Raw genomic sequence first — 23,369 nt, 5'->3', positions numbered from 1 at the left:
GTCAAAAGACAGGCAATATTTTATTTCAGGTGCTGGGGTCTCTTTGGCATGACTTCCATGTGACCAACTGTTGTAGTTACCATGAATATGAGCCACATAGGACATTCTCTCCATCAAGCTGCACAGTCTATTGAAAAAAAAACCAAAACATAAACTTAAGTGTTTAAGTTGATTATAATTTAAAGTTAAGCTGGGAATAAAGAGTTACTGCAACAGTTTTTTCAAAAATGATGGGCAAATATATAACCAGCAGAGTGAGGAAAACCATCACAGTATATAAGGCAGAAGAATGATTTGTTTCCCTTATGATAGGTCTTGACTGGGGAAGGGAACAGCCTGGGAGGCTGGAAAGTGCTGAATTCTAGTTCTTGCTTTTTGACAGTTTTTCAAGATTGACAGTCAGGCCTATTTCCAAAAATGTGCTCTCCTCTTAATAAGTGTTAATGAGCACAACAAATGAACTCTAACTACACCAGCTGACAATAATCTGCCATCCCACCAGAAGCCAGAGGACTCCAGTATCACTGTCCCACTGGGAGCCCATCATCCCTGCCCTGTTCAAGCAAGTTATGAGCATGAAGCTACAGAAGACCCCAAAGGAATGCTGCCTAGGTAGCCCAAATTAGCCAACTCATTTCTTTATTAGAAGATTGGTCATACCTGGGGAAGAGTTCCTGAGCTCCCCAGTGGTGCTCTTAACTACCTGTGTCTCATGCTGGCCCCACAGCCTGCAGATAGTTTGATATGTGGACACAGCCAGGGTACTTGTCTGCAGAATTATTTGTCTGGGCTTTGCACTTGCTTGAAAAGGAGAGGCAGCTGTAAAGCTACTTTGAAAGCTTTGATGGGATGCTGATCATCACATTGGATGACTGAACAACAGCAAAGGGTCTGGCATATCTTACATTCATCTCCATGAAGGCTGAAACCCAGATCCTAAGTCCAGAGCTGCTGCTTACCTCCTTAGCCAATTCAACCAGCAACATGTTACTAGGCTGATGAGAGAGGGAATTTCCTGCATCAGAGCTGATCTCTGTCTGCACCCAGCACACTGAATTGTGTCACATTCTATTCTGGCTTACATAAACCCAAACCCTGGCATTTCTGGGAAACTCCAGTAGCTGTTACCATCACAGGGCTGCAACTGAGCTTTTCCAGCTGGGAAACACCACTGTATCACAGATTATAGTGTTCTCTAATGGAGCAACAACAGCTACTTTTGACCACTTATTCACCTTTGTTACACTGCTCAACAAGATATATAAATATGTGCACATTGCATCTCAGAACCCTCCAAAAGTTTCTTAGGTCTCAGTTTTGCTGCAGTTGATTGGGTGCTGGTGTTTTATAAATCTGTCTCAGGTACCTTGGATACCAGTATGATTCCCTATTCTGGTCCCATTCAGGACCATAAATTCAGACTTTCATTTACCATGAAGTCAAGCTATTTGTGAAGTCTCATGACACAGAAATTCAGCTGTAAATATTGTATGCACAAATATTTGAACCTCTCACACTTCTTCCCACTCCAATCCTGCTCATAATTTTCAGTAGTCCTAGTGGAAGAACTGCTCACATCTGAGAGCAAAAGAGTTGCTCTGCACGTGGAGATCAACTGATCAAGGCAGTTTGCTGCTTCCTCAGTCAGATGTGTCTCAGCAGAAGTAAGCAGAATTTTAAATTCAGTGGCCTGCCATGCTCCCACCACCACCAGCACAGCCCAGGGTTCATATTGCAGCCATGCTCCTTGCCTAGCTTTGCTTCTTACTTGGATTGGCACTGAAGAAATGGCAGCATCTTCAGAGATGAAGATCCAAGGAGATCTCTTGCTCCCTCTGTCTCTCCTCCTCTCCTTCTCTTTCCCTCTCTCTCAATTTATCTCTTTCTCTCATCTTGCTGTCTTTTAGAGATCACATGCAGAGTGATATAAATATTCTTGCAGTAAGCAGCAGATCCTTCTAGTACAAGAGACTGACCTTACTCCAGCTGTGGCTGCTGTGCAAACAAACTGCTCTGCCTGCTGGGGAGCCCTGCAGATTTTGGTACAGGCCTGAAACACATGGCTCATATTGTGTAAAACTTATGGTTATGATATCTGCATCCAGGATGTTTCCTCTTTCACTATGGATTGTGATAGCTGGAAATGGAAACATCAAAGCCCCGTTTCTGCAGCAGTTTCTCAGGTGGTGCATGCCTGGGCACAGGGACAGGTACACATGCTTTCCCTTCTAAATAAGCTATGCAGCAGCACTGGTTCCCACTGGCAACTGAAGGGATACAGTATCTCATACTGGCAGGAGTCGTGTGTCTCACATACACAAATATATTTTACTTTTTAAATTTTCTTTTGAAGTTAAGTCAGATGAACTTGAAAGCTGGGGATACAAGTCATCTCACCCCCTCTAGCTGACTGAGCAGGAGGTGCCTGATCCAAGCTATTGATCCATTCTTCCTGCAAGTCACTGGGGAGAGAGGGGAATTTTTACTCCTTCTGCTGCCTCCTGACGGTGGGTGTCCCTGCTGGGGTTTGGCATAGGTGGGATGTGTGGCACTTGGATGGCTGGTGCTAGCTGGGAGAAATTGTACTACCTGTTTCCTCAAATGAAAAGCCTAAATATTACTTTTTCTGCATATTCAGGAAGTGTTTCCTGAAAAATACTTTTGTGCATGAATACAAAGATCTGTTGCTCGGGCCTGTGTTAGGAAAGTGTGCACAAAGGTCTCTCTTTTGTACACTATATGGTAAAATATTATGTTGGCATAAGAAAATCAAAAATTATTGAATCTAGTAGAAAGATCCTAGATATAGAATAATGTAATCCTGATATGTATTCCTAAAAAAAAACCCCAAAAGGACCCTGCCTTTTTCAGGGCTGGAAAATTCATCTGCAGGAAAACAATTTCTTAACATGAAATCATTACTAACTTCTTAAAATGTAGGCATCAACTCTAACATTCATTGTTTTCATGTTGATTAAATTATGTCTGGTTTTTTAGTATGAAGGCATAATTATTTTAATAAAAAGCTCCAGAGATCAAGGTTCTAGTGTTATAAATATCTAGCTGGACAGTCTTTCCTTAGTGTTTGCTGTTAAAACAGACAAGACAGAAATGGAAGAGGTGATTAAAAAGAACTGAAGTGCCTTGCTAAAAGTCATGTAACAATATCCTCTGTCAAACTCCAGTGAGGAGGTTAAAGCTGCTCACTGGGGCTTTAAATGGACTAGATTACCCTACAGTTAGCTTGGCCTTTCCAGTTCAAGTGATCCCTTGGGAGAAAGGCAGTATGACAAATCACAGTTATATTCAAACATGGAATATCATGAGCAAGAATTTTATTCCTTTTAGTATTGGCAAAAGATACAAAATTATTTTGTCAGGAATAGTTGTGGTTGCCACATCCTTGTTAGCAATCTGTACTAGTACCCAGGTAAACTACTAGCCAAAGGCTGATGAGAATGATTTTTTTTTTTGAATGTACAAATATGAGATAATCTGAGATATCTTCAGTGGACCAGATACACTCTGGCCCTATGCCATATTCCCCACTCAGTCTCCAGTGTTTCTTTATTGAGGACATTTATGGATATTTCTCATGCTCAACCAGTAAAAGGATAGTTGGTACTCTGAGCCCTGAAAACAATTGAGGTTTATTCAGAAAATAAATCATCATTCCCAATATTGTTTCTCAAAGACAGTGGTCTTTCTTCTGTTGGTTCATATTTGCTTAGAAAAATGTAAATGGAATAATTTTGTGGCAGCAGGCTTTGTGCCAAAACAAGAGCTCAGCTTCATGCCAGACCATGTACTGTTCATCCTTCAGCCGTTGACATAAAATCTGGAAAAGCTTAGAACTGGCCCTGTGTGGGTCAGCAAGACCATTCTGGGGTGGACCAGAGTGCAGTGATCCAGCCATGTACAGATCCAGCATGAGCATCATGACATCACAGCCTGAGGGGAGATAGCCATATCTTGGGTTGCCTTTTTTTTCCCACAGCTAGTCACATTGCAAACTGACAAAAGGCTGCTTAACCCAGGAGCCCTAATAATCAGACCTCTGTGCTCATCTAACAAAGTTGTGTTGTTTTCAGGGAGGATGAGCTGTGGGAGAGGCCTCACATCTGTCTGCAAAACATCAACTGGACCTACCCTGAGAGCACTGCCTTGCGTTGCTCTGCTCTGCAGGGAAGCACCAGGAAGATTGGCCTTTGTGCTTCTTCCCCCTTTTCTTGGGTGAAATCCATGAGTCAGCCATCATAACAACCTGTAGGGTACTTGAGGTGGCATTGCTCTCTCCTCTGGTGCAGATGTGGATTTTGCTTCCCATCAACCACTGAAGCGGTATCTGGAGCCATCACTTGCAGCTGTTGAACCAAGAAAGCAATAAAAGGGAGTGAATTGTGGGACACTCTTTGTCAAAATCATCTGGATCTGAGCTGAAACAAATACAGATTGCTAGGCATTGATCTCTGCTAGCTTATCACTTCATGAGTGAATTCACATTTACCTAAGGAGTTCTATAGACACCCTTGCAATTCCCACTGGCCTTCATAAGCAGGATTTGGGAAGACAAGATTCAATATTATTATAGATATTATCATTGTTACAGTTAGTAATTACATGTGGAAGATTTGTGTTTAACGGAGCCCAGGTTGCAGTGTGTGAGGTCAGGACCTGCCCTGAAAGGTTCCCTGACCAGCAGTCAGCTGCTGTGGAGCCAGGGTTATCATTTTTCAGCAAAGCCTTGAGCCCTGCCCCCAGAAGCAGCCCATTTTCTCTGTGTTCCTCCACATGGTTGCTCTGTTGCAAGTGTCCATCCTCAACTATTCCATTCTTTATCTGTTGCCATTGCAAATAAAATAAATGCATAATTCAATGAAATTTTCAGTAGTTATCAGCAAGTAAATATCTTGAGTCTAGAGTCAAGTGACTTCTGTGTCTTGGCCTCAGTAGTTTCCGTTGAAGATGTTCCTAATACTAAAGATAAAATCAAGTTGGAGGAAGGAATTAACCCTAGTCATAAAAATGTATCTTTACATTGTTTTACCACCACTGAACGTTTTCATACATTTTGTCATGTCTAATGCATTAAAAAAATTATCATAAGAAACATATAATTAAAATTCCTGTGGTATAATACAGCAATAATTTGTACAAATTAATCTGGAAAAATGCAAACAATGATGTTTTTGTTTGCAATGTTATAAAATATTTTGCATTTCATCACAGTTTGGTGAAAAGAAAAGCTATTGAATTATTTTAGAATAATTCCTCATTTGTATTCTCCAAAATGGGGAAACAGTCTTTCACTTCTTTATAAGAGCACTGAGGCTTTACCCACCCACAGAAAGGAAAATAACTAAGAATTGTGTTTTAAGGGCTGTGTCACATGCATGTGTGTCGTGTGTGTGAATGCTGTACTGTTACAGTTCTCTGGAGAGAAACAGAGAATTTGTGGATCCTGCTTTCTAAACTTATCTCTTGGGATGGAAATAAAAACTCACTAGTCGTCCTTGATGCTGCATATTACATTACTTTCTTTTTCTTTTGGGTTTCTTGAGAAAAAGAGATGCTTAGTTATAATTTCCACACAAACATTCCCTCCCTGAAATTCTCGTATAACAATTAACTGGAAAAAAATCAGTAAAATCAAAATATTTTTTAAATGCATTCTGATTTCTCTTGTCTGCAAGATATAGCTGGCATTTGCACTCATTGGCCAACAGATATACTTCTCAAGTCCAAGTTCTTGTTTATTTTAGACTGTGAACTTTTCCAGAGGGGATATACCCTGAATATTGTATAGCAGTGGTGGAAGTATTGAAACACTACTTCTACACCAAACTAAAATTGCCAGAAAAATTAAACCCACTTCATATACAGAAGGAACCAAAGTGCCATAACACAACAAAAATGTCAGAGATATTCACCTCCCTATATCAGTTTTTACTGTAGATATATTGCTATTTTCTTTACAGCTTACATATAAAAATATTTTCCTGTTTACCTCCTCAAAGGAGTGACCTGAAGTGATTTTCTTTTCACATCTTATAAAAGAAACATTTTTGATCCATTGGTACTTTCTAAATCATATATTCGATGTTGAGTTATTCTAAATCTACCTTTCAAAATGAAAATCTGATCTTGCATGACATGCCTGGAGAGTGTCATAAGCTGACACAAAAGTCCACGCTGGACATCCACGGCATGTCTGGGTGCTGTGTGCCAGCACTGACCTGTGTAGTTGCCAGCCTCTCCTGGCTGGGTGACCCACAGCACTGCCTCTGCCATTGGTCCTTCAGGCCACTCTCCAGATCCCTGTGTCAGAGTAGATACTAAAGGTCTGTGATACATAGATCTCTATATCATGAGCTACTAACTGTGTGGGATGCAGCTGTGGTGAACATCACTGGAGCAGTGATAACCACTGAAAACACCCTATTAGTTTGGTTTGTGTTGTCCCAGAATCCAAATCTTGTGGATACATTAATTCTGAATTAAATATGTTCAACTGAATTTCATTTTCAGCAGCATAAGAAATTTAGCACATAAATCTCTGCTTGATTTCCCTACTGCATTTTAGTGTTATTTGGGATTTAGGTCAGTAAATGTTTATTGTTTGTGACACCATTTGTCATACCTCCTCCCCCTACTTCTGGCATTCCCTTCTAGGTTACTCTCTCTATCTCATCAGTGACCCTTTCTTTCTCTTTTCCTCTGGCTTTTGACAATTTCTTCAGCTCCATTTGGCTCATCAGTGGAAAAGGGCATTCTTGCCCATAAACCTCTATCTTTTAGACTGTTCTCAATGTTTCAAATTTTGGCAAGCACTTTGCTAGCCTGGATGCTTCCTTGGACCTTTGTTTTGTGTTCCCTGCTTGATATAGTTCTGCATTCTACACTTGCCTCCATCCAGCACTTTCTTTAGCACCCCCCTGCTCAGTGTGAAATCTGAATGACCTTTTTAGCTCCTATTTACTCTTTTGCATGACAGAATTTTTATAAGCCTTTAGCTAGGATGCTGCTCTCAGAGGGAAGGTGTGGTACATGGATTTCTTCAGTGCCATCAGAGCACACTGATACATCAGGGATTGTACTCATCTCATCCCCCACCATGCCCAAACACGCTTTGGCATCTGGGAACCCCACCTTGGAGTCAACTGCTTTTTTCCTGCAAGGACACATCATGGAGGATCACCTCCAAAGCTAAGGAAGTGGTGACCATGACAATTCATCATGAAATCTCTCACTGTGGAAGGCAGTGACAGCCAGAGTGCAGCTTCAGGCCCACCAAGGTGCTGCCTGTCATGTACCCCAGCTCTCCCCAGCCTTGGCCTTGCTTACAGTCATGCTTTGGTGTCACACATGAAGTTGCATCATAGAAATGAGAAGGATTGCAGCTAAAAAAGTGTTTGGATTAGAAAAAGTCTGGCATTGCTATTAGTAGCTACACACACGAGTCTGGCAACCCAGGATATGCAATACTTAGAGGAGAACAATTCTCTGCAAATTATGCATCCCTTTAGCCTCTCCTCTTGCAAAAGGAGACTGGAAAAAGACAGAATAATAAAGACATAATCCACAGTATCTGGCTCCTTTACTTCTTTCTGTCCAAAAGGACTGTGACAGGAGTATTGGGTCTAAGTAACTGCAGCCTTGCTCAATAACATAGCAGTTTTTTTTCTGGAAATGCATTTTATGCACCTCCGTTTCAAACTCTAGTGACCCTCCTAGTCAGATGGAAATATAGCATTCATGTTTAAAAAGTAGATAAAAGCTTTTGCTTTCCATAATTAGAATATCCTTCTAATTATGAAAAAACTTGGTGACTTTTTCCCTTGAAAGATGCATTTATGTAGATATTTTGGTTTCAAAAAAGAAAAATGTTCAAAAACCTGATCAAAATTCAGACACCAATCATGCTAGTCATCTTCTAGTGTGAAGAATTAAAACAGTATTTCTAATCTGATGACTGTAAAATGCAAATAATCTGACAGCCTGAAAACCCTCCAACAGACAAAACCCCTGCCCAAACCTTCCTTGCAAGTAATTGTTTCCTCTTTGTACATTTAAAAACTCAATCCAGCCATTTCTCACAGGCAGCCATTAAACTCCTATTACTAATCTCAGTCTAAAATTTTTAGCCAAGCACATTGGCACCAACAACTTGCAGGTGTGATGCTGCCGACCCCGGTGCTGCTGCTCCTGGGATGAAGTCAGCCAGATCCCTGGCATGGCTGTGCTGCTTTTCATCTGTTCATGTGGCATCCAGCCCACTGGCAAGGGCTTGTGCCAGCCTTAGCCACCGACCAGTGCCATAATGTCGGCACAGATAACTCCGTCCCCATCGCTGCGCCCAGGCAGCTGGGCCATGGGGCTGTTTGAGCACACAGGCATCGCAGCATGCCTGCCACCCCCAATAAATTGTCACTTTGGGGGTTACAAAAGCCTTTCCTCACTCCCCTGGGTTTCTTTCCTGCACTGTTACCTAGCTAGCTGCTACTGAGCCTTGAAGGAAGCTGGGGGCAGGTGGACAGCTGCTGGGAGGGCACTGGTCCCAGCTCTGCAGGTGGCAGCCAGTGGAGCCAGGGCCACATCCCACTGTTGCCACCACAGGGCAACGTGGCAAGCTGGTATGTTATGCTGCTTCCTTAGGAACCTGTCAGTGTGAAATACAGACGAGTTTGCTAGATTGGTCCTTTGAAAGCAGCAGGAAGCTTTGAGATGTTATAGGTAGAAAAAGCACTAGTGCTGTGTGTAAATGTGGTTTTATAAAAGAGAAAGGGGTTATTCTAGCCTTGCAGTCCATGAAAAACCTGAAAAAAGCCATAAGGCCTTGACCACCATTTTGCATTCTGCAGCTGTTCAGACCCACCTCTTCAGAAACATAAAAATACGTTAGTAAATGCTTCACTGTGTTCCTCCTCCAAACAGAAAACAAGTTCCTTAACAACTAAATATCTTCTAGCAAGATACAGAAAATTCATATGTAAGAGTGTTGTACTGGAAGATGCATAAGATGTATCTGTATATTTTTTCAGACATTCAGTAAAACTGTTAAGAGCAATCCAAATTACCCAGACTTATCCATCTTACATTGATGGACAATCAACGTAAGTGCCCATGTTTGTTTTCTGAAATGTTTTTGTCCTGTGTTGTCAGTACTTGGAAATAACTTGCAAAATAGAACTTGAGAATGTTAGATTGGTTTTTGATTGGTTCAGAAACAGGATAATGGCCCGCTTGTCAGATAACTTATTTGCAATGAATAATTTAGTTTTAATCAGCTGAAGTTTTAATATATTATATCTTTCACTAATCAATCTCACTTAGCATATGGGGAATCAAGATAAATTCATCCTTTTGATTTGAAGATCAAAAGCCTTTATATGCATATTGGTTGATGACAAGTCTCATGAAAGCACATCACCAAACTGCTGATGTTTCAGAAATTCTGTCTCATATAGTGCAATTTGTTGATTATGCAAGGTATTTTTAATCAGGAGATTAAATTCTGCAGTTTCCTGATGCTAGCACAGCAGCACCTCTGGTCATGTTCTTTGACTCCAGCCATCTTTTAGACATCCGTGGTCATTGCTCTGTGGCACCCAGGATGGGGTTTGGAGTGACAAGGAAAAGGTCAGACAGCACCTTGTGGCAGGCTCTCATTTTTCAGGTGCCCTTAAAGGGTTTGGTGCCTTTTCAAAGACAGAGATTTAGTATCTTCAGGGGAACGTGATCCACGTCTGGTAGGAGATGCAGAAGCAAAAACGTCTTGTGGTATTTTACTACTAGAAATACCAGCTTTTAGAGGAGAAGCATCTTTCCCTGTGCAGTGTGCTGCCGTATCTTCTTGTGTTTTCTAAGTAGCCAGACTAGAGAGGGTGGAGCAATTGTTAAAAACATTAGCACAGGAAACAAATTACCCACTTAAATTAAAAATTAATTAAATTGTTTAAAAAACTAAATGAAACATTACATTTAAAAGTAACATTAAAAAATTAAAAAGTAAAATTCAAAACCGTTATCTAAATGGAAACAAAGTGAGAGATTGTTTACTGTATTAGGTCCTTCCCTGAAAGAATATGTAGCATTTAGGAGTAGCTTCTTTGGGGCAGATTCTGCTTCCTGTAATGGCTCAGCTTTCTTAATTTCCAGTTTACTTTGTAAGTGAACCGATTCTTCCTTGTAGTAATCCCTTAATAGATTTTTTTTAAAAAGAAAAAAAAAAGAAAAAAGAAAAGGAAACATTTTCCAATTTTTGTCCAGCTGTGGATCACAGTTAGATATCCATAGTCTAAAGTGTACAATGATTTATTATAAGTAATATTTATACTGATAGTGGCTGTAGTGTACTGAAAATGCTCTCCTGAGTTTTCATTTCTTGAAAACCTGAGCAGTTGTTCATCCTTATAAAAAACAAAAACCAAAACCAAAACAACAACAAAACAAAACAAAAACCCAAAACCAAAACAAACAAAACCACAAAAACAAAAACAAAATGGAAGAGGAGAAAAAAGGACTACAGATGTCAAACTCCAGAGTAACAGCTCCATGATAATTTTCCCTCATGGTGATGACATCTCTTGCTTTCACCGTCCCTAGGAATCACAGGTAAGATGAGGTCACTGTCAGCTTATATGGGAGACCTAAATTGCTAGAGCCGAGGTGTTGGGAGTAGCAATGCAGGTGGCTAGCAGTGCAGGTGACTCATTATGTGACACATTTCCTTCTGAGTCACTGCAGAATCAATGCCCTGTCAGGATGCTGAGAAGCATCAACAGGGGCTGTCTCCGTCTCCTGCAACCAACAAAAAAGTCACTTGTTGACAGTGAGGTTCTTCAGCACTCACTGGCTGACCAAGAGAGAAAACAGAGGGGAATTGCAAAATGTTTCTCTGAGAGGAGCACCCCTCTCAGAACAGACTGTCTTTATGCTCTGCACCATGCTTAGGTCCCTGGGGTCTCGGGTGCTGGCAGCTCACAGCGGGGTCGTGTAGTCAACACCTGTTGTGCAATAACTTGGGGATAACTTCCACCAGGATTAAATCCTGGCATCTGCTGAATTTTGCTCTGAGTTTTTTCAGTATCGAAGCTCTAACATTTAGTTATATTATGTCATAGATTTTTAGACTGAGCTGCTTCAGTGAAATATTTAATAATGGGAAGGGCAGTGCAATTCACTGGTATGAGCAAAAAGGGGCGGTAACGCAGACCTTTATACACAAGAAGAATCTTCCCAGGTCTAAAAAAATAAAAATTCCACGGTACACTTCTTTGATGATATAAACACTGAAATGGATCTTTACTGGTAGCAAACAAAAAATACTCAATGATGCACAAAAATACATATTTTAAATAACATTTAAAGCAAATTTTGTCAGGTAACAAAAAAAAAAATCAGCGTTTTAGTAAATACCTATCATAGTAGTGTTTTAAGCATGATGCTCCAAAGTCTGATACAAGCAAATGCTTGCAGAAAGAGGTGATATTTTTGTTAAACATCTGCAAAAACTAGGAGAAACTTTTGAGCACACAGTATCTCCATCAGCTCTGCCAAAAAGGGGTCAAAACCCCTGGGTTAGAATTTGGGGGTTTTTGATATAATATTGTTAGACTGAGATAAGAACTGTTTGTCTGACAGTATGTTCATTTAATTCAGCTAATTTGATAAATGTGTTATGCCTACCTACACGCTTCATAGAAAGAAGTGAAATGGATACCATTGCACATCTCAGTGTTTACTTTAAGGGCAATAAAATAAGATCATATGGCTTACACTGATAAACTTGCCTTTCTTGACATTCTTTAACTGTGTTATGATGTCTTTATGATAAAATTCACTACTATATTTAAAATGAAAGTAAACACGAGCACCATCTCTGCAGAATAAAGCAGGAATTTGATGCTGCTTAGACAATGCTTTGTTTTATAGGTGGATAAGTGACCACAAGAACATGAACTATGAGCTCTGTACTTTAAATTTATTACTTAAATAGTGAGAATAAATAGGACTACATCAGGTAATGCAGTTTTCTTATGTGAAAGATTTTTTTTTGCATTTGAAAGGTATATTACTTCACATTAGTATGTGTCTGAACTCAGCACATTAGGGCCCATAAAGAATCTCAGAAAAAGCAGTTATTCAGTGGAGGTGTTTTGGTACAGTCAGTGAGCTAGTAGTCAATATAAAAAAAATAACATGATCAAATCTTAAGACTTTTATTTCATCTCTTATTTTGTTTAAACTGAAACACTCCTGCAAAATATTTATGTTTTAATGACAGAATACACTTCAGCTAAGATGCTTTTGAACAGCTTTCACAGGCTGTGCAAAAAAAATATATTGCAGAAATCAGCAACTTCAACATGAGGAACAGCTTGCCTTTTTATTCAGTGATCGAGAAACACAGACAAGCTGCGCACAATATAACCTGAAACTGTGACATAATTCCCTTTTGTATTACCTTTGAAGTATTCAGTAAATTATTATCTCTCTTTTTTCAGTAAGATGAAAGTAAAATTTTTTCCAAAATGGGAAATCCCCTGTAGGTGGCAATTTGGACTTCATTCACTCCTTGAGTAAATGCTTTCAACTTCTGAAGACTCAGTTTCAGTAACAATTAATGCCCTGCTCTTGCAGATACGACTTGATGATGCTGACATGCATCACTGAGTAAACAGACTGATGTGTCAAGCCCACAAGAAGATATTTTGCAGATGCCATTTATTGCTGGTAGTGGTCAGTGGAGTAAACACGGCAGTAAATCACACGGATGTGTGCTGCAGCGATGACCGCGTTGCAGCGCATGGCAGTTTTAGGGGATTTGGATGTCTCCTCAGCAGCACTTTCTGAGCCCTCTAGTGGCCCTCTCGGTATTTTACTGGCCACCAGAGATGCCATCAGCGTGCTGGGATGGCAAACCAAATCTGTGTCCTTCTTGTTCCAGGGTACTCATACGGGGAGCGAGGCGCTCCTGGTGCCTCTCTGAGCATCCCTCCTGACAGCCTGGCAGTGCACACAGAGGATGCTGCTGCGCCCTGTTACAGCTGCTGCTGTCCTCCATGGGTTTCCAGGTCTGTCAGTAGCTAAGGGCATGTTCTTCCTCCAATTATGGTGGGCATCCATGCTGAGCAGGCATCCAGGTGGCCTCACTGCCTGCTTTCACACTGCTTTCCCTCCCAGGAGGGAGGTGGGAGGGACACACATTGGTGATAGCAGGAGATGAGGCTGGAGGTAAGAGAGAAAACCAGGGGTGGCTTTTGGGCTTTCCAGCTGGGTTCTAAGTTTGCGATCACATGGCCACTGCCTCTCGCTGCTGAATCATGTCAACTGCCTCAAAACGACTCATTTGTCTGACCTTAATCATTTCTGGCCAAATGATTAGCTCTTTTTCCTGTTCCTTGGGCATCTTGAAACCAGAAACTGTGTGAATACTTTTCCCCATGTGTGTAAAACAATTTCTGAGACTCCCTACCCAGTCATTTATAAATAATCTGGTCCCCTGTGATTACCACATTATAATGGGATGTATTAGTGAGATAATTTCAGGCATCCTGCCAGCTCTGAACAGCACTTTGCATCCCATCACATGGATCTCTTATAGTGCCTCCTCATGAAAATTACTACAAAATAAATCCTTGTTCTGCTAGTGCCATGACAGCACACGTTAAAGCATGGGAATGACAAATACACACCTCATCATGCATCACTTGATAAACATAGCTAAATTTGGCTGTCCCTGGCACAATAAATAGGCAGGGACAGTCTATTGTCCCTGGCACAATAGATAGGCACAATAGAGCTTGGTGGCAACACCTTGGTGATATCACAGCAAACCTTTAATGAGCCCATGTTCAGGGCATCAGTGAAGGTTCAACAAAGACGGAGCAGAGCTTAAAAATTTGAAAATGGAAAATGTCATCTGTCATGTCAGATTTAAGGGTCTAATTGCCAAGTGAGAACATGGAGCATGGCTGACTGAGCAGTGGTATGACATCCTGGGAGGACACCAGAGGATATTCATGGACACTGCCTTCCCTGCCTGCTGCTGCCTGAGCCCACTAGGTGCAGGTGCTTGTGCTGAGCATACCGTGCTGGGTCCTGGGAGAAAAAAGGTCCTTCTGCATCTGGCCCAGGATATCTTCCCTGGACCTCAAAGAGAAAAAAAAAAATCCACAGTTAATCACTTGCATGGCACAGACCAAGTCAAGCTCCACATTGCCTCTCTAGCTCTGCACACTAAACAGAGATATTTTTTTGCTGTTAAGGTTTGTAAAAGCAAATGCTACAAGCACTTCATGGTGATGCACACAGCATTTCCAGCAAATATATATAGCTAAGCAATTTCCCTTCCCACTATTTTCACTTTTTTCTGTCTTTTTCTATCTTTTTAAAACAGAATTTGAAAGAAAATAGAGGGGCATTTTCCCCCTCCTCTCCAATTTAAGTACTATTTTTTTCTATTACAAATTTTTGCAATCAATATTTAACCAACCTCTTCATGTTTTTGAAGTTCTCCATTAAGAGAGGAGCAATTCTGCTATTGTAATGTAGTTTAGATAAAGTAGTTCATCCCACAAACAAAACAAAATAGTCACAGATGTTAATGCATTGTAACATATGACAAGGTGATGTATTTTCCTGAAAATTGAAAGACCCTTAAAATACTAGATCACATTTTTCAGCTGTGTTGTTGTTAGTATTTTGTAAACTGTAGGATATTACTTGACTAAGGCACATAAAACTCAAGCAAGTTTAAAAATCCAGAGTATCAGTCAAGGGATTTTATTTGATCATAAGCTAAGCCTTGCTTAGCTTCAAAATTATTTTCTCCTTCAATGGACTTTGTGGAAGCAAGAGCTTTATGGTGCGTATCTGTATCTGCATTTTGAATTTCACACTAAACACTGCAATTATATACAGTAAAATTAATATTCATAACCTGGTCTCTCCATGGTGAGCACACTCAAAGTAAACTTTACTATAAGTGACCTGATAAAATTTGTGTGCAGGAGAATAGTCTTTCTACAGTGTCTGGAGTAGTATGTGATTGAGTGCAGCTGAATGGGTTATACCAAAACCAATACAAGCCTAGGAAATTTTCTGCTGGATTTCATTGTAGAAAATAGCAATGGAACAATGCTCCAAATTCAGATGAATGGGGAGACTAAAAGTGTGGGGTCCAACCAAATAACCTTTGCAGTTGTAAAGGTAGAAGTGACTCAGAGGTTTTGTCTGCTGAAATCTGGGCAGACAACCCATATTTATGATAATTACTTTGACCTGGTGAATGCATTATACAGGGAATCGCTTGTCAACATTTCATACTCTGTAGATTCTTTTTGTTAAAAATCACAGATTTTAGCTGGTTCATAAAGACTGACAAAAATATTTTCTAAAGTTTTGCAAGTATATGATTAGTAATGTTTTTGGCAAAAGACACTGTAGACATAATGCCTAGTCCTCTATTACCTTATATGTAACTGGTTTTACAAAAGAAATCTGATTTAATAAACTCTAGGCAGAAATGGCAGGAAACAACCCTCATAAAATAGAAAGAAATAATTTTCCCTCTAAATTATACATTCAAATCACACCACAGTACATAGTGTTCTTGCATGTTTAATGAAAATAAAAATTTCAACAAGTTCCAGATACTACTGGCGAATAAAATACAAGTATTTTCACATATCCATCTAGATGGATGCATGAAAGCCATAAGCTAGATGTGCAGAGCACCTGCAGGTACACTATTGTTGAATTCAGGTAATTACAGCACAGACAGGTCTTCCAGCCCCTTACATATAATGCCCAGCATATTGTACTGGAGATGCCCCTTTGAATAGGGATACACTAGCTTAAGTGGTTTGACAGAAGCACAACATTACCAAAATGGCTTTGAGGAATTTCTGGGGAATAATCCAAAGTGGCTTTTTTGGGGAATAAGCCAGGCCAGCCAGAGCAGGAACAAATATTCCTTAGCTACCTCCTTAGAAGACAGCCAGAAAATAAACCACCTCAAGGGTGTATATACCTGTGGTGGACCCTCTTGCCCTCCTCCTGGGAAGTCTGGATGCTTGATTACCTCTCTGAAATGCCTGTACACCAGCACACACAGCCCAGAGAATAAACAGGAATAAGCAGAGACCTCTGTGTTGTCACAGTGTCACCACCTCACTGCTGGACAGGGACATGGTGGTGCAGTTCACAGGAGGGGAGTGCTGTCATGGATGAAGAATGAGTCAAGAGCTTATGGGTAAGAAATAGGGCAGGCTAACATGGGTGACACTGCTGTGGGTGTTGGCTACAGGTGACCTGGTCATTAGGGGAAATTGGTAAGACCTTGGGTTTGCCAAGCGAATCACAGTATTTGCCTGTCTGTGACAGACTGGTCAGTGAGGTGCCCACATCGCCGTGGCTCATTTGGTCATGGAACTGAATCCCTCCAGTATCATTAAACTCTAAAATGCCTTAGTGTTCTGGTGAGGTCATTCTGTATCCTCTCATCCTCCAGGCCTGATCCTAACTCCATGATGTTAAAATGCTTGACAGCACCAAATGCGAGCTTTGCCATCTTCATTGCTCAGGTTCACAGGTATGGCAGGGCAGAGCAGATGCTGTGGAGAGGCTAAGCTGCATGAGCAAGCAAGAGGGTGTTTGTTTAATCCACATTGCTTTTTTTGTTCTACACTCATGTAAAATCTCATATTTTGCTCTCTTATTAGTATATTTGTCTAATCTTTCATGGTTATAATCTGAAATGGACTATAAAGAAGCATTGCCACAGTGGTAACAAAATGCTTATTTTGCGATGATGAAGTAATTTGTCTTTCCAGGAGCTATATTGTTTTCTGCTAATCCTTTTTAACTCCCAATACCTTCTCAGTATTTGGATGTTACATGTATTTAGCCTAGAACTCACAAAAATGGAAAAAAGAAAAACAAAAGTAACCTGCAGCTTCCTAGAGATCTCCCACAAATTGTCTTTCCAAGATTATTGCATTAGCACAGCAGATTAGCTTGATAGATTGAATATAATGCGCTCTCATTTTAGCTAATGCTGCTTCAGTGAAGGGACTAACAAACTTAATTCTATCCAGGCTAGGATTACCTGACAGAGTAACTGAGTACTTTTGTGTGCTTACAGCTAGGATGAAGCAGATTGACTCATTTCTTCGCTCTCCTTACATTACTTTGTTAGAAATTATTTTTCCCAGGACTTACACCTACGGTCTTCACTGTTTCCTTGAGGCTGCCGTGAGGTCTCACCCCCTGGAGGGGTTTGTCAGCCAGGTCCAACAGCTGAAGGCTCATCAAAACAAACAAACACATTCTAACTACATCTCCAGCCAGTGCCTTGCTGCCTGCTCCTGCAAGGTGGAGTGGCCACTGGCAGGACACCGGGCCAAGAGGTGAAGCACTTCTCCAGGACCTTGCCCACACATTGGGGTGGGGCCCTTGCCCTCCTCTCTCTGGCCCATCACGTGGCTTCTGAGCTCCCAGGGAGGTATTTGTAGCTCGTACCTGCTTTGCTGAAGGACAGAAACCCCCTTGGGGCCAGGGCCAAGCCATCTCTGCGTGTGTCCTGTCTCTGTCAGACCCCATGGCCAGTGGGCAGCCTCCCAGTCCAGCGTCCTGCAGTTGCTTTGGGAGAAATTGCACTGCATGGGTCACCTCACATTTACAGTGCAGGAGACAGTCACAGGTTGGCAGGGAAACACTGAGGCTGTGACAAGATGCAAGAGCCAAATCCATCTGGGAGACAATAAATAACAAGGCAGTCACAGCATGAGTCGCAGGGCTATAGTTTACCCAACCTGTAGTAAAGCAGAAACCACTGTGTGAGTAACCTTCCTTTAAAAGACAGACTCCAGACCTTCTCATCACTTTAATTATATGGTGGCTACCAACATTTAAAACAAACACCTCCTTTTTTTATGTGTGTGTTTGGTTTTTATTTGGGTTTGTGTGTGTATGCTCATCATTACTACGACCATGCTGTGGAGCCTCATGCATTTCAAAGGCCTTCTCTGCTAATGGAGACTGGAGTGGCCATAGCAAGGCTTCTTTGAAAAAGAAAATCTAGCAGTGAAAAACTTCTGTAGCTTGCTGCTGGCTTCAAACAATCTCCACAGTGTTAAAATGCAAGAGGGGACATGAAAGAGGAAATTCAGGCCACAAGAAGAGACTAATGGGAGATCAAATTGCATATCCTAAGAAAGTCCTTTATGTGAGGCTGAGGATAAGTGACAAAAGGAGTTTCATTCTCAGGGAGTTTAAATTATTAATATCCTTGTAAAGAGGTCACTGTAAGGTCTTTTCTACTCTCAAAAATAGTAAAAAACATGTCAAATGCAAGAAAGCACTGGAGAGAAAAATAATGATGGCAATCTAAGTGGGATGGCAGAGCAATCTCACTGGGAAGTAAGAAAATTCTTCCTTAAGATCTAAGTCTTACAATGCCTAAACATTTTTCTCTGGCACTTTTGCCCATGAACTTTAACTTGGTTTACCAAAGGTTTTTTCTTTGGTTCCCCTGTTTTACCAAGGAGTGATCTTAAATGAATTGAACAGCTGAAAAGATTTTGAGATCACAGTTTCCTTTACCCACATCTCTGCAGCATAACTCTTAAAAATTGTGGAGGATTACAGACCCCATCTGACTAATTTGTTTTTGAAGAGCATGAGCAGTACTGGTGTAACCAAAATCACTCCAAGTAACAGTAGAAGAGCCTTAAATAATAAGTGTATGCCATAGTTCAGCTTGGCAGCCCTCTCCAGGGAATATGTGCTAGGCATTAGGCCTAACTGAGCCATTTGGGGCAGGGGGAACCAAACCAACAAAAAAACCCTAACATATGCAATGGCAAAACTAAGAATCTACATAAGTGTTGAAATCTGACTCTGTTGGTCTGTCTGAAAATAGTCTTTCCTACAACACTAATGCTGCTACATTTGTATATCTGACAGCAGGAACACCAAGCAGATTCGAAGCGTGACTGTTTCTGAGACTATTCAGTGTTCCTGTACTTTGGCTGCTCGCCCTTTCTGAGCTGCCTGACAGATCTTTGGGATGTGCAACCTTTGCAAGCAAACCCCAGGCCCTGGTTGGACCATGCAATAAGGGTGTTGGTCAGGTTCCTGGAGCCAGATCAAAACCACACCGAGCAACAGAATGTATCCTGGGTTACACACTCGTAATTCAACTTTGCTCAAAAAATAGTAATGATTAGACTTTGCATCAACAGTGTTTATGTTTGATCATGCATTGTCTCTCTTCGCTGCTTTTAGTTTCTATCAGATCAAGTAATGCTTGTGTTCCCACAGCCAGGCTGGAAAGATGAACTTTCTGTCATGTAGATGGGTTAACTTACCTCCAGCCTGCAGACGTGCCTGGGCAAGACTGAGGCTGGCTTCTCCAGGCTTCAGCATTAATTCAGTATTAATGAGTAAAGGATGCCAGGATCCCTGACTTCTGCAGGCCAGCCTAAAGGACTAAGCACTAGTGAAAGAGTTGTGTTCAACCCTGAGGGGTTGTCCCTACAAGCAGTTTGATCAACACATACACTTTTCCAAATGCCATTTTGTTCCCATGAACAGTTTGAGGTACTGACAGCCAGCTTTGCCCATCAATAAACCCTGTGTGAAGAGTGCAAAGGTGCTGCCCTGGCAGTCTGCCCAAAGCCCGTTATGCTGCCATTTGCCTCGAGGAGGAGGTGTGGGTGGAAGTTTCCACGCACTTCATGGTGAGCCTGCAATGGAGACATTGTGGCACAAGGACTGTGAGACCTGCCCAGAAGCAGGGTGGATGCAGTCAGTGGTAGGGATCTGGTTGGGTGCAGGGGTGCAAGGGGGAAATGAGGGAGCAGAACTAAAGGAACAGCTGGAGGCTAAAGAAAGGTATGGTTTCCAGCATCTTGTTGCAAAGTTTAAAATGGATAAGGTTAAGCCTGTCCTAGACTAGCCCAGGCAATGTACAGATCACACATGTCCAATAGTTTCTTTACACCTACTTCTTTGCATCATTGTCGTAAACAAAAAACAAATATAGGCTTTGCATTTCAGAGTTTTAATCTCTGAGATGCTCTATGTTGACTTTTCCTATTGGAAGAAACTACCTCATCTCCTGTGAGTTTGTCTTCACAAGTCTCCCTTTAAAAAAAGAGGGAAAGCTCACATACAGAATTATTTTTCAAGTTTCTGTATAGACGTTTGTTATTATAATTGAAACTTTCCTGGCACCATTAATAAATATAATAGCTTCTATGTTCTGATGCCTGCACACCAATTTATCTTCTTGGAATGCTACATTGTTGCAGGGAGTTCCCAGGATCAAAGTCCAGCCTGTATTATTATCTGATCACCTTCACACTAGTGACTGAAATAGAAATTTTATACTGCAGGAAAAGAATGCAGCAGTTCCTGCTGTAAAACTTCTTTCATAACACTGGCCAACATATATGGCATTTTAAATGCTGGTTAACATGCCATTGTATACTAGCTGATTCCAGCTGTTGCAAGTAACCCGATACGACATGGTGAGAGGCAGCTCCAAGAAAAATGCAGATATTGCCAGATGCTGGAAGTCTGTATTAGGAGAAGCACTGCCCTGTCCTTCTGCATCAGCTGTGTCTATGTGTCTTCCTTCTAGGACAAACTTTTATTTGCTTATCCATTTATGAGTCAGTCCATTGTGAGTTCTGATTCATTTGTCCAGGAGAATGCTCTGGTGTCTCAGTTTTGGTAAAGGCAGTGAGCCTTAATTTTGTGTATCTGAAGGTGAAGATGTTACATTTTGTAGGATCTATAAATGTAGCTCATGTAGGATCATAAATGTCAGCTCATGTTGACAGCAATCAATAATTTCCATAATAACAGACTGTTCCATTAATATGCATGAAAATGTGTATGCACCCTGGCAAAAATACAGATGGTTTTGGGTTTTCTTGTAAATGTAACAGATCCACATATACCATTAATATGGTCAGAAGGAATGACAATACTTTTGGTGGTTAAAAGACAAAAACATGAGAGTGGTCCAGGTCCAAATTGGTATTTTAACCAGGCAATTTCTATTTCTTTCTGCCATTTCCAGTATCTTAAATTTTTTATTCTCTTCATTCTCTGGCAACAGTAGATACATATGGCAATATTTGCAATGTAGCTGGATAGACAAGGACCATGGGAAAAAATATTAGCTTTTCATCTGTACATACATATTTCCTCCAATTTTTAAAACATTTTCCCAACACTATGTTTTTTCTACCTGTTTATAAAATGCCTTTGAAATTATTTGGGATGGGGATAAAAAAGTATATAACAACAACAATATGAAGTTAAAAACAAAGATAAAGATTTTTCTCACATGTCAAGCAATGCTGTTAGGAGACTTCTTGAAAATAAGAAAAGTTTAGTGAATGTATTTTCTGTGTACCCACAGAAATGGACTTCTTTATTTTGTGTAACTTTGAAAATCAAATAGTGGCTTTTTAAATTTAGCTTAGAGTAAACTCTGCTTTTCTTGTTTGAATTTATCAAGAGGTTTTGGGATACATGTTTTATTGATGCTATTTTCACTGATTTTCATATTTGGAGATTTTCACATATATTTCTCTTGTGGGGAGGGGAAGAGGGAGCTGACCTCTGCAAATGACACTGTTAAATTTTTAAAATTTCACCTATGCTTTAAGAACTAAGTGAGAGAAATACTGGATTCAATACTCAGAAACTTTTGAGGGCTTTGCAATGAAACACTGCAAATCACAAAATTCTTAAGATGGGCTCAGCCCTATGAACCAACCTCACTCAAAACCTGAGAGTAATTTATTTAGAGATTTTAGGCTATTGCAGTTTGTTCACTCCTGGACTACCAAACATAGCATCCCCCCAGAGATGAAATGGTAGACAAGACACTTGAAAATGGTAACTGGAAGTTTCTGCTGGCAACTTCAGTCTAGCTCTTCACCACAGGACACACAAACCTCATGATGGATTAATTGACATCCTATCAATGAGAAGAGAGGACAAGAAGCAGAGAGCACAAAGTGCTACATCCATGCAGTAAGTCCATCTGCCAATCAGTTAAAGACTAATATTTTTGCCTGCAATATCATCCTTTATGTAGTGCTTGCTCTTGATGGAAGATTCCAGCACTAGCTAAGTTTATTGATTTTCCTGTCCATCAGACTTGAGTCCAAAATATTACTTTTAGATGGAGTATTAAGTGACCTTTGATGTGGTGTGGCCTTGAAGGACCACACTCAAGTTTTCTACATTAAGATCTGCTGCATGTCTTCCTGACATTGCTTTCTGAGATAAAATAGTTTGCATTCTCCCTAAATGAGCTTAAAACTCTACAAATTATTTTAATTTGTAACTTAAATTTATAAGAAGTAAGTAAAAAGAAGAAAGATGTATCTATATACCAAGTTATGATCAATACTACCAGTGTGGAGAGTAACACAAGTAAAAAATAAATGCTAACTTTGAGTGATCATTGAGGGCTTTTTTTCTCAAGAAAGAGACTGGTTTTTTTACAATTCTGTAAACTTATTTGTTGATTATATGCATATTTTTCAAGAGAATAGTTCAAAATATTAAGGATATCTGTCAGTGTCTGGGCACGTTCAATCATCCGTATGGGACATGGGCATCTTTCTGTTGGCCTATTTGTCCACTGAAAATTTCTGCATCAATTGTTAAGGAAATCAAGGTGAATACATACTTCACTTCAGTAGGTGTCTCATTTCAACAAGATGCAGTTTGTACCAGTGAGCTTGCAGTCATACACACGAGAGCAGCGTTTGGCACTGTATGGTACCAAACCGTAAGAAAGGCATCCAAATTCATCCAGCAGGAAACCCCACTGTACTTAAAATGCTAATTAAATTACATGTTGAAGTCAAATATCTTTGCCACTACAAGGGAAAGGTTTGTGAGTTGTTCTATGAGGGCTGCTAAGTTTAGACAGCCTTACTAATATAGGATTCATTAATAATCATGAGTAACAAATGAGACTAAAAAGCAGTGAGTTTTTGTTGCAACATTAAACTTAGTGAAGCTATTAGACCACTCACTGCAGTGAAAGGCCATGTCTTGCTGCAGCAGCAGTACATTTGGATACGGATCAAACAGCTCTGCAAGTAGCACAGTTAGAAGCTCCAATTTACAAGTCCTAGTTCACAGGATGTCATATATAAAACCAATCCTTATCCACAATCTGCCTATTCCTTGCTTAAATTAAAATAATATTTTACGTACCTGAATAAACTCTAAGAACTATAGATGACTTATCTCTTCACTGCCACGTGCCTCTTTTCTTATTCTAGCCCCCTTACCCTTACATTTTTCTCTAATAGCTCTTGTGA

The 23,369-nt window shown here is 40.5% G+C and overlaps 2 long non-coding RNA genes across 7 annotated transcripts in view; one reads left to right on the top strand and one right to left on the bottom strand.

Annotated features, from left to right (window-relative positions):
- LOC135300236 (uncharacterized) overlaps window positions 1-23,369 on the bottom strand; it is a 31,244-nt gene continuing 7,875 nt past the window's right edge. For 2 of the 5 annotated variants that reach the window (XR_010362102.1, XR_010362105.1), the window contains one exon: window positions 13,239-14,154. This is a non-coding gene — a long non-coding RNA (uncharacterized LOC135300236). The other 3 variants (XR_010362104.1, XR_010362103.1, XR_010362106.1) reach the window with 3 other exon arrangements.
- On the top strand, window positions 16,188-19,236 carry LOC135300237 (uncharacterized). Of its 2 annotated transcripts, none has more exons than XR_010362109.1 (3): window positions 16,188-16,258; window positions 16,517-16,597; window positions 18,973-19,236. It is a non-coding gene; the product is annotated as an uncharacterized LOC135300237 (long non-coding RNA). The 2 variants fall into 2 exon arrangements; XR_010362107.1 differs by lacking the exon at window positions 18,973-19,236 and adding an exon at window positions 17,204-17,524.

This window comes from Passer domesticus, chromosome 5, assembly GCF_036417665.1.
Source record: "Passer domesticus isolate bPasDom1 chromosome 5, bPasDom1.hap1, whole genome shotgun sequence".
In the NCBI taxonomy this organism is placed as follows: domain Eukaryota; kingdom Metazoa; phylum Chordata; class Aves; order Passeriformes; family Passeridae; genus Passer; species Passer domesticus.
Note: the sequence above shows the minus strand (reverse complement) of the source record. Positions and strands in the feature narration are given on the sequence as shown.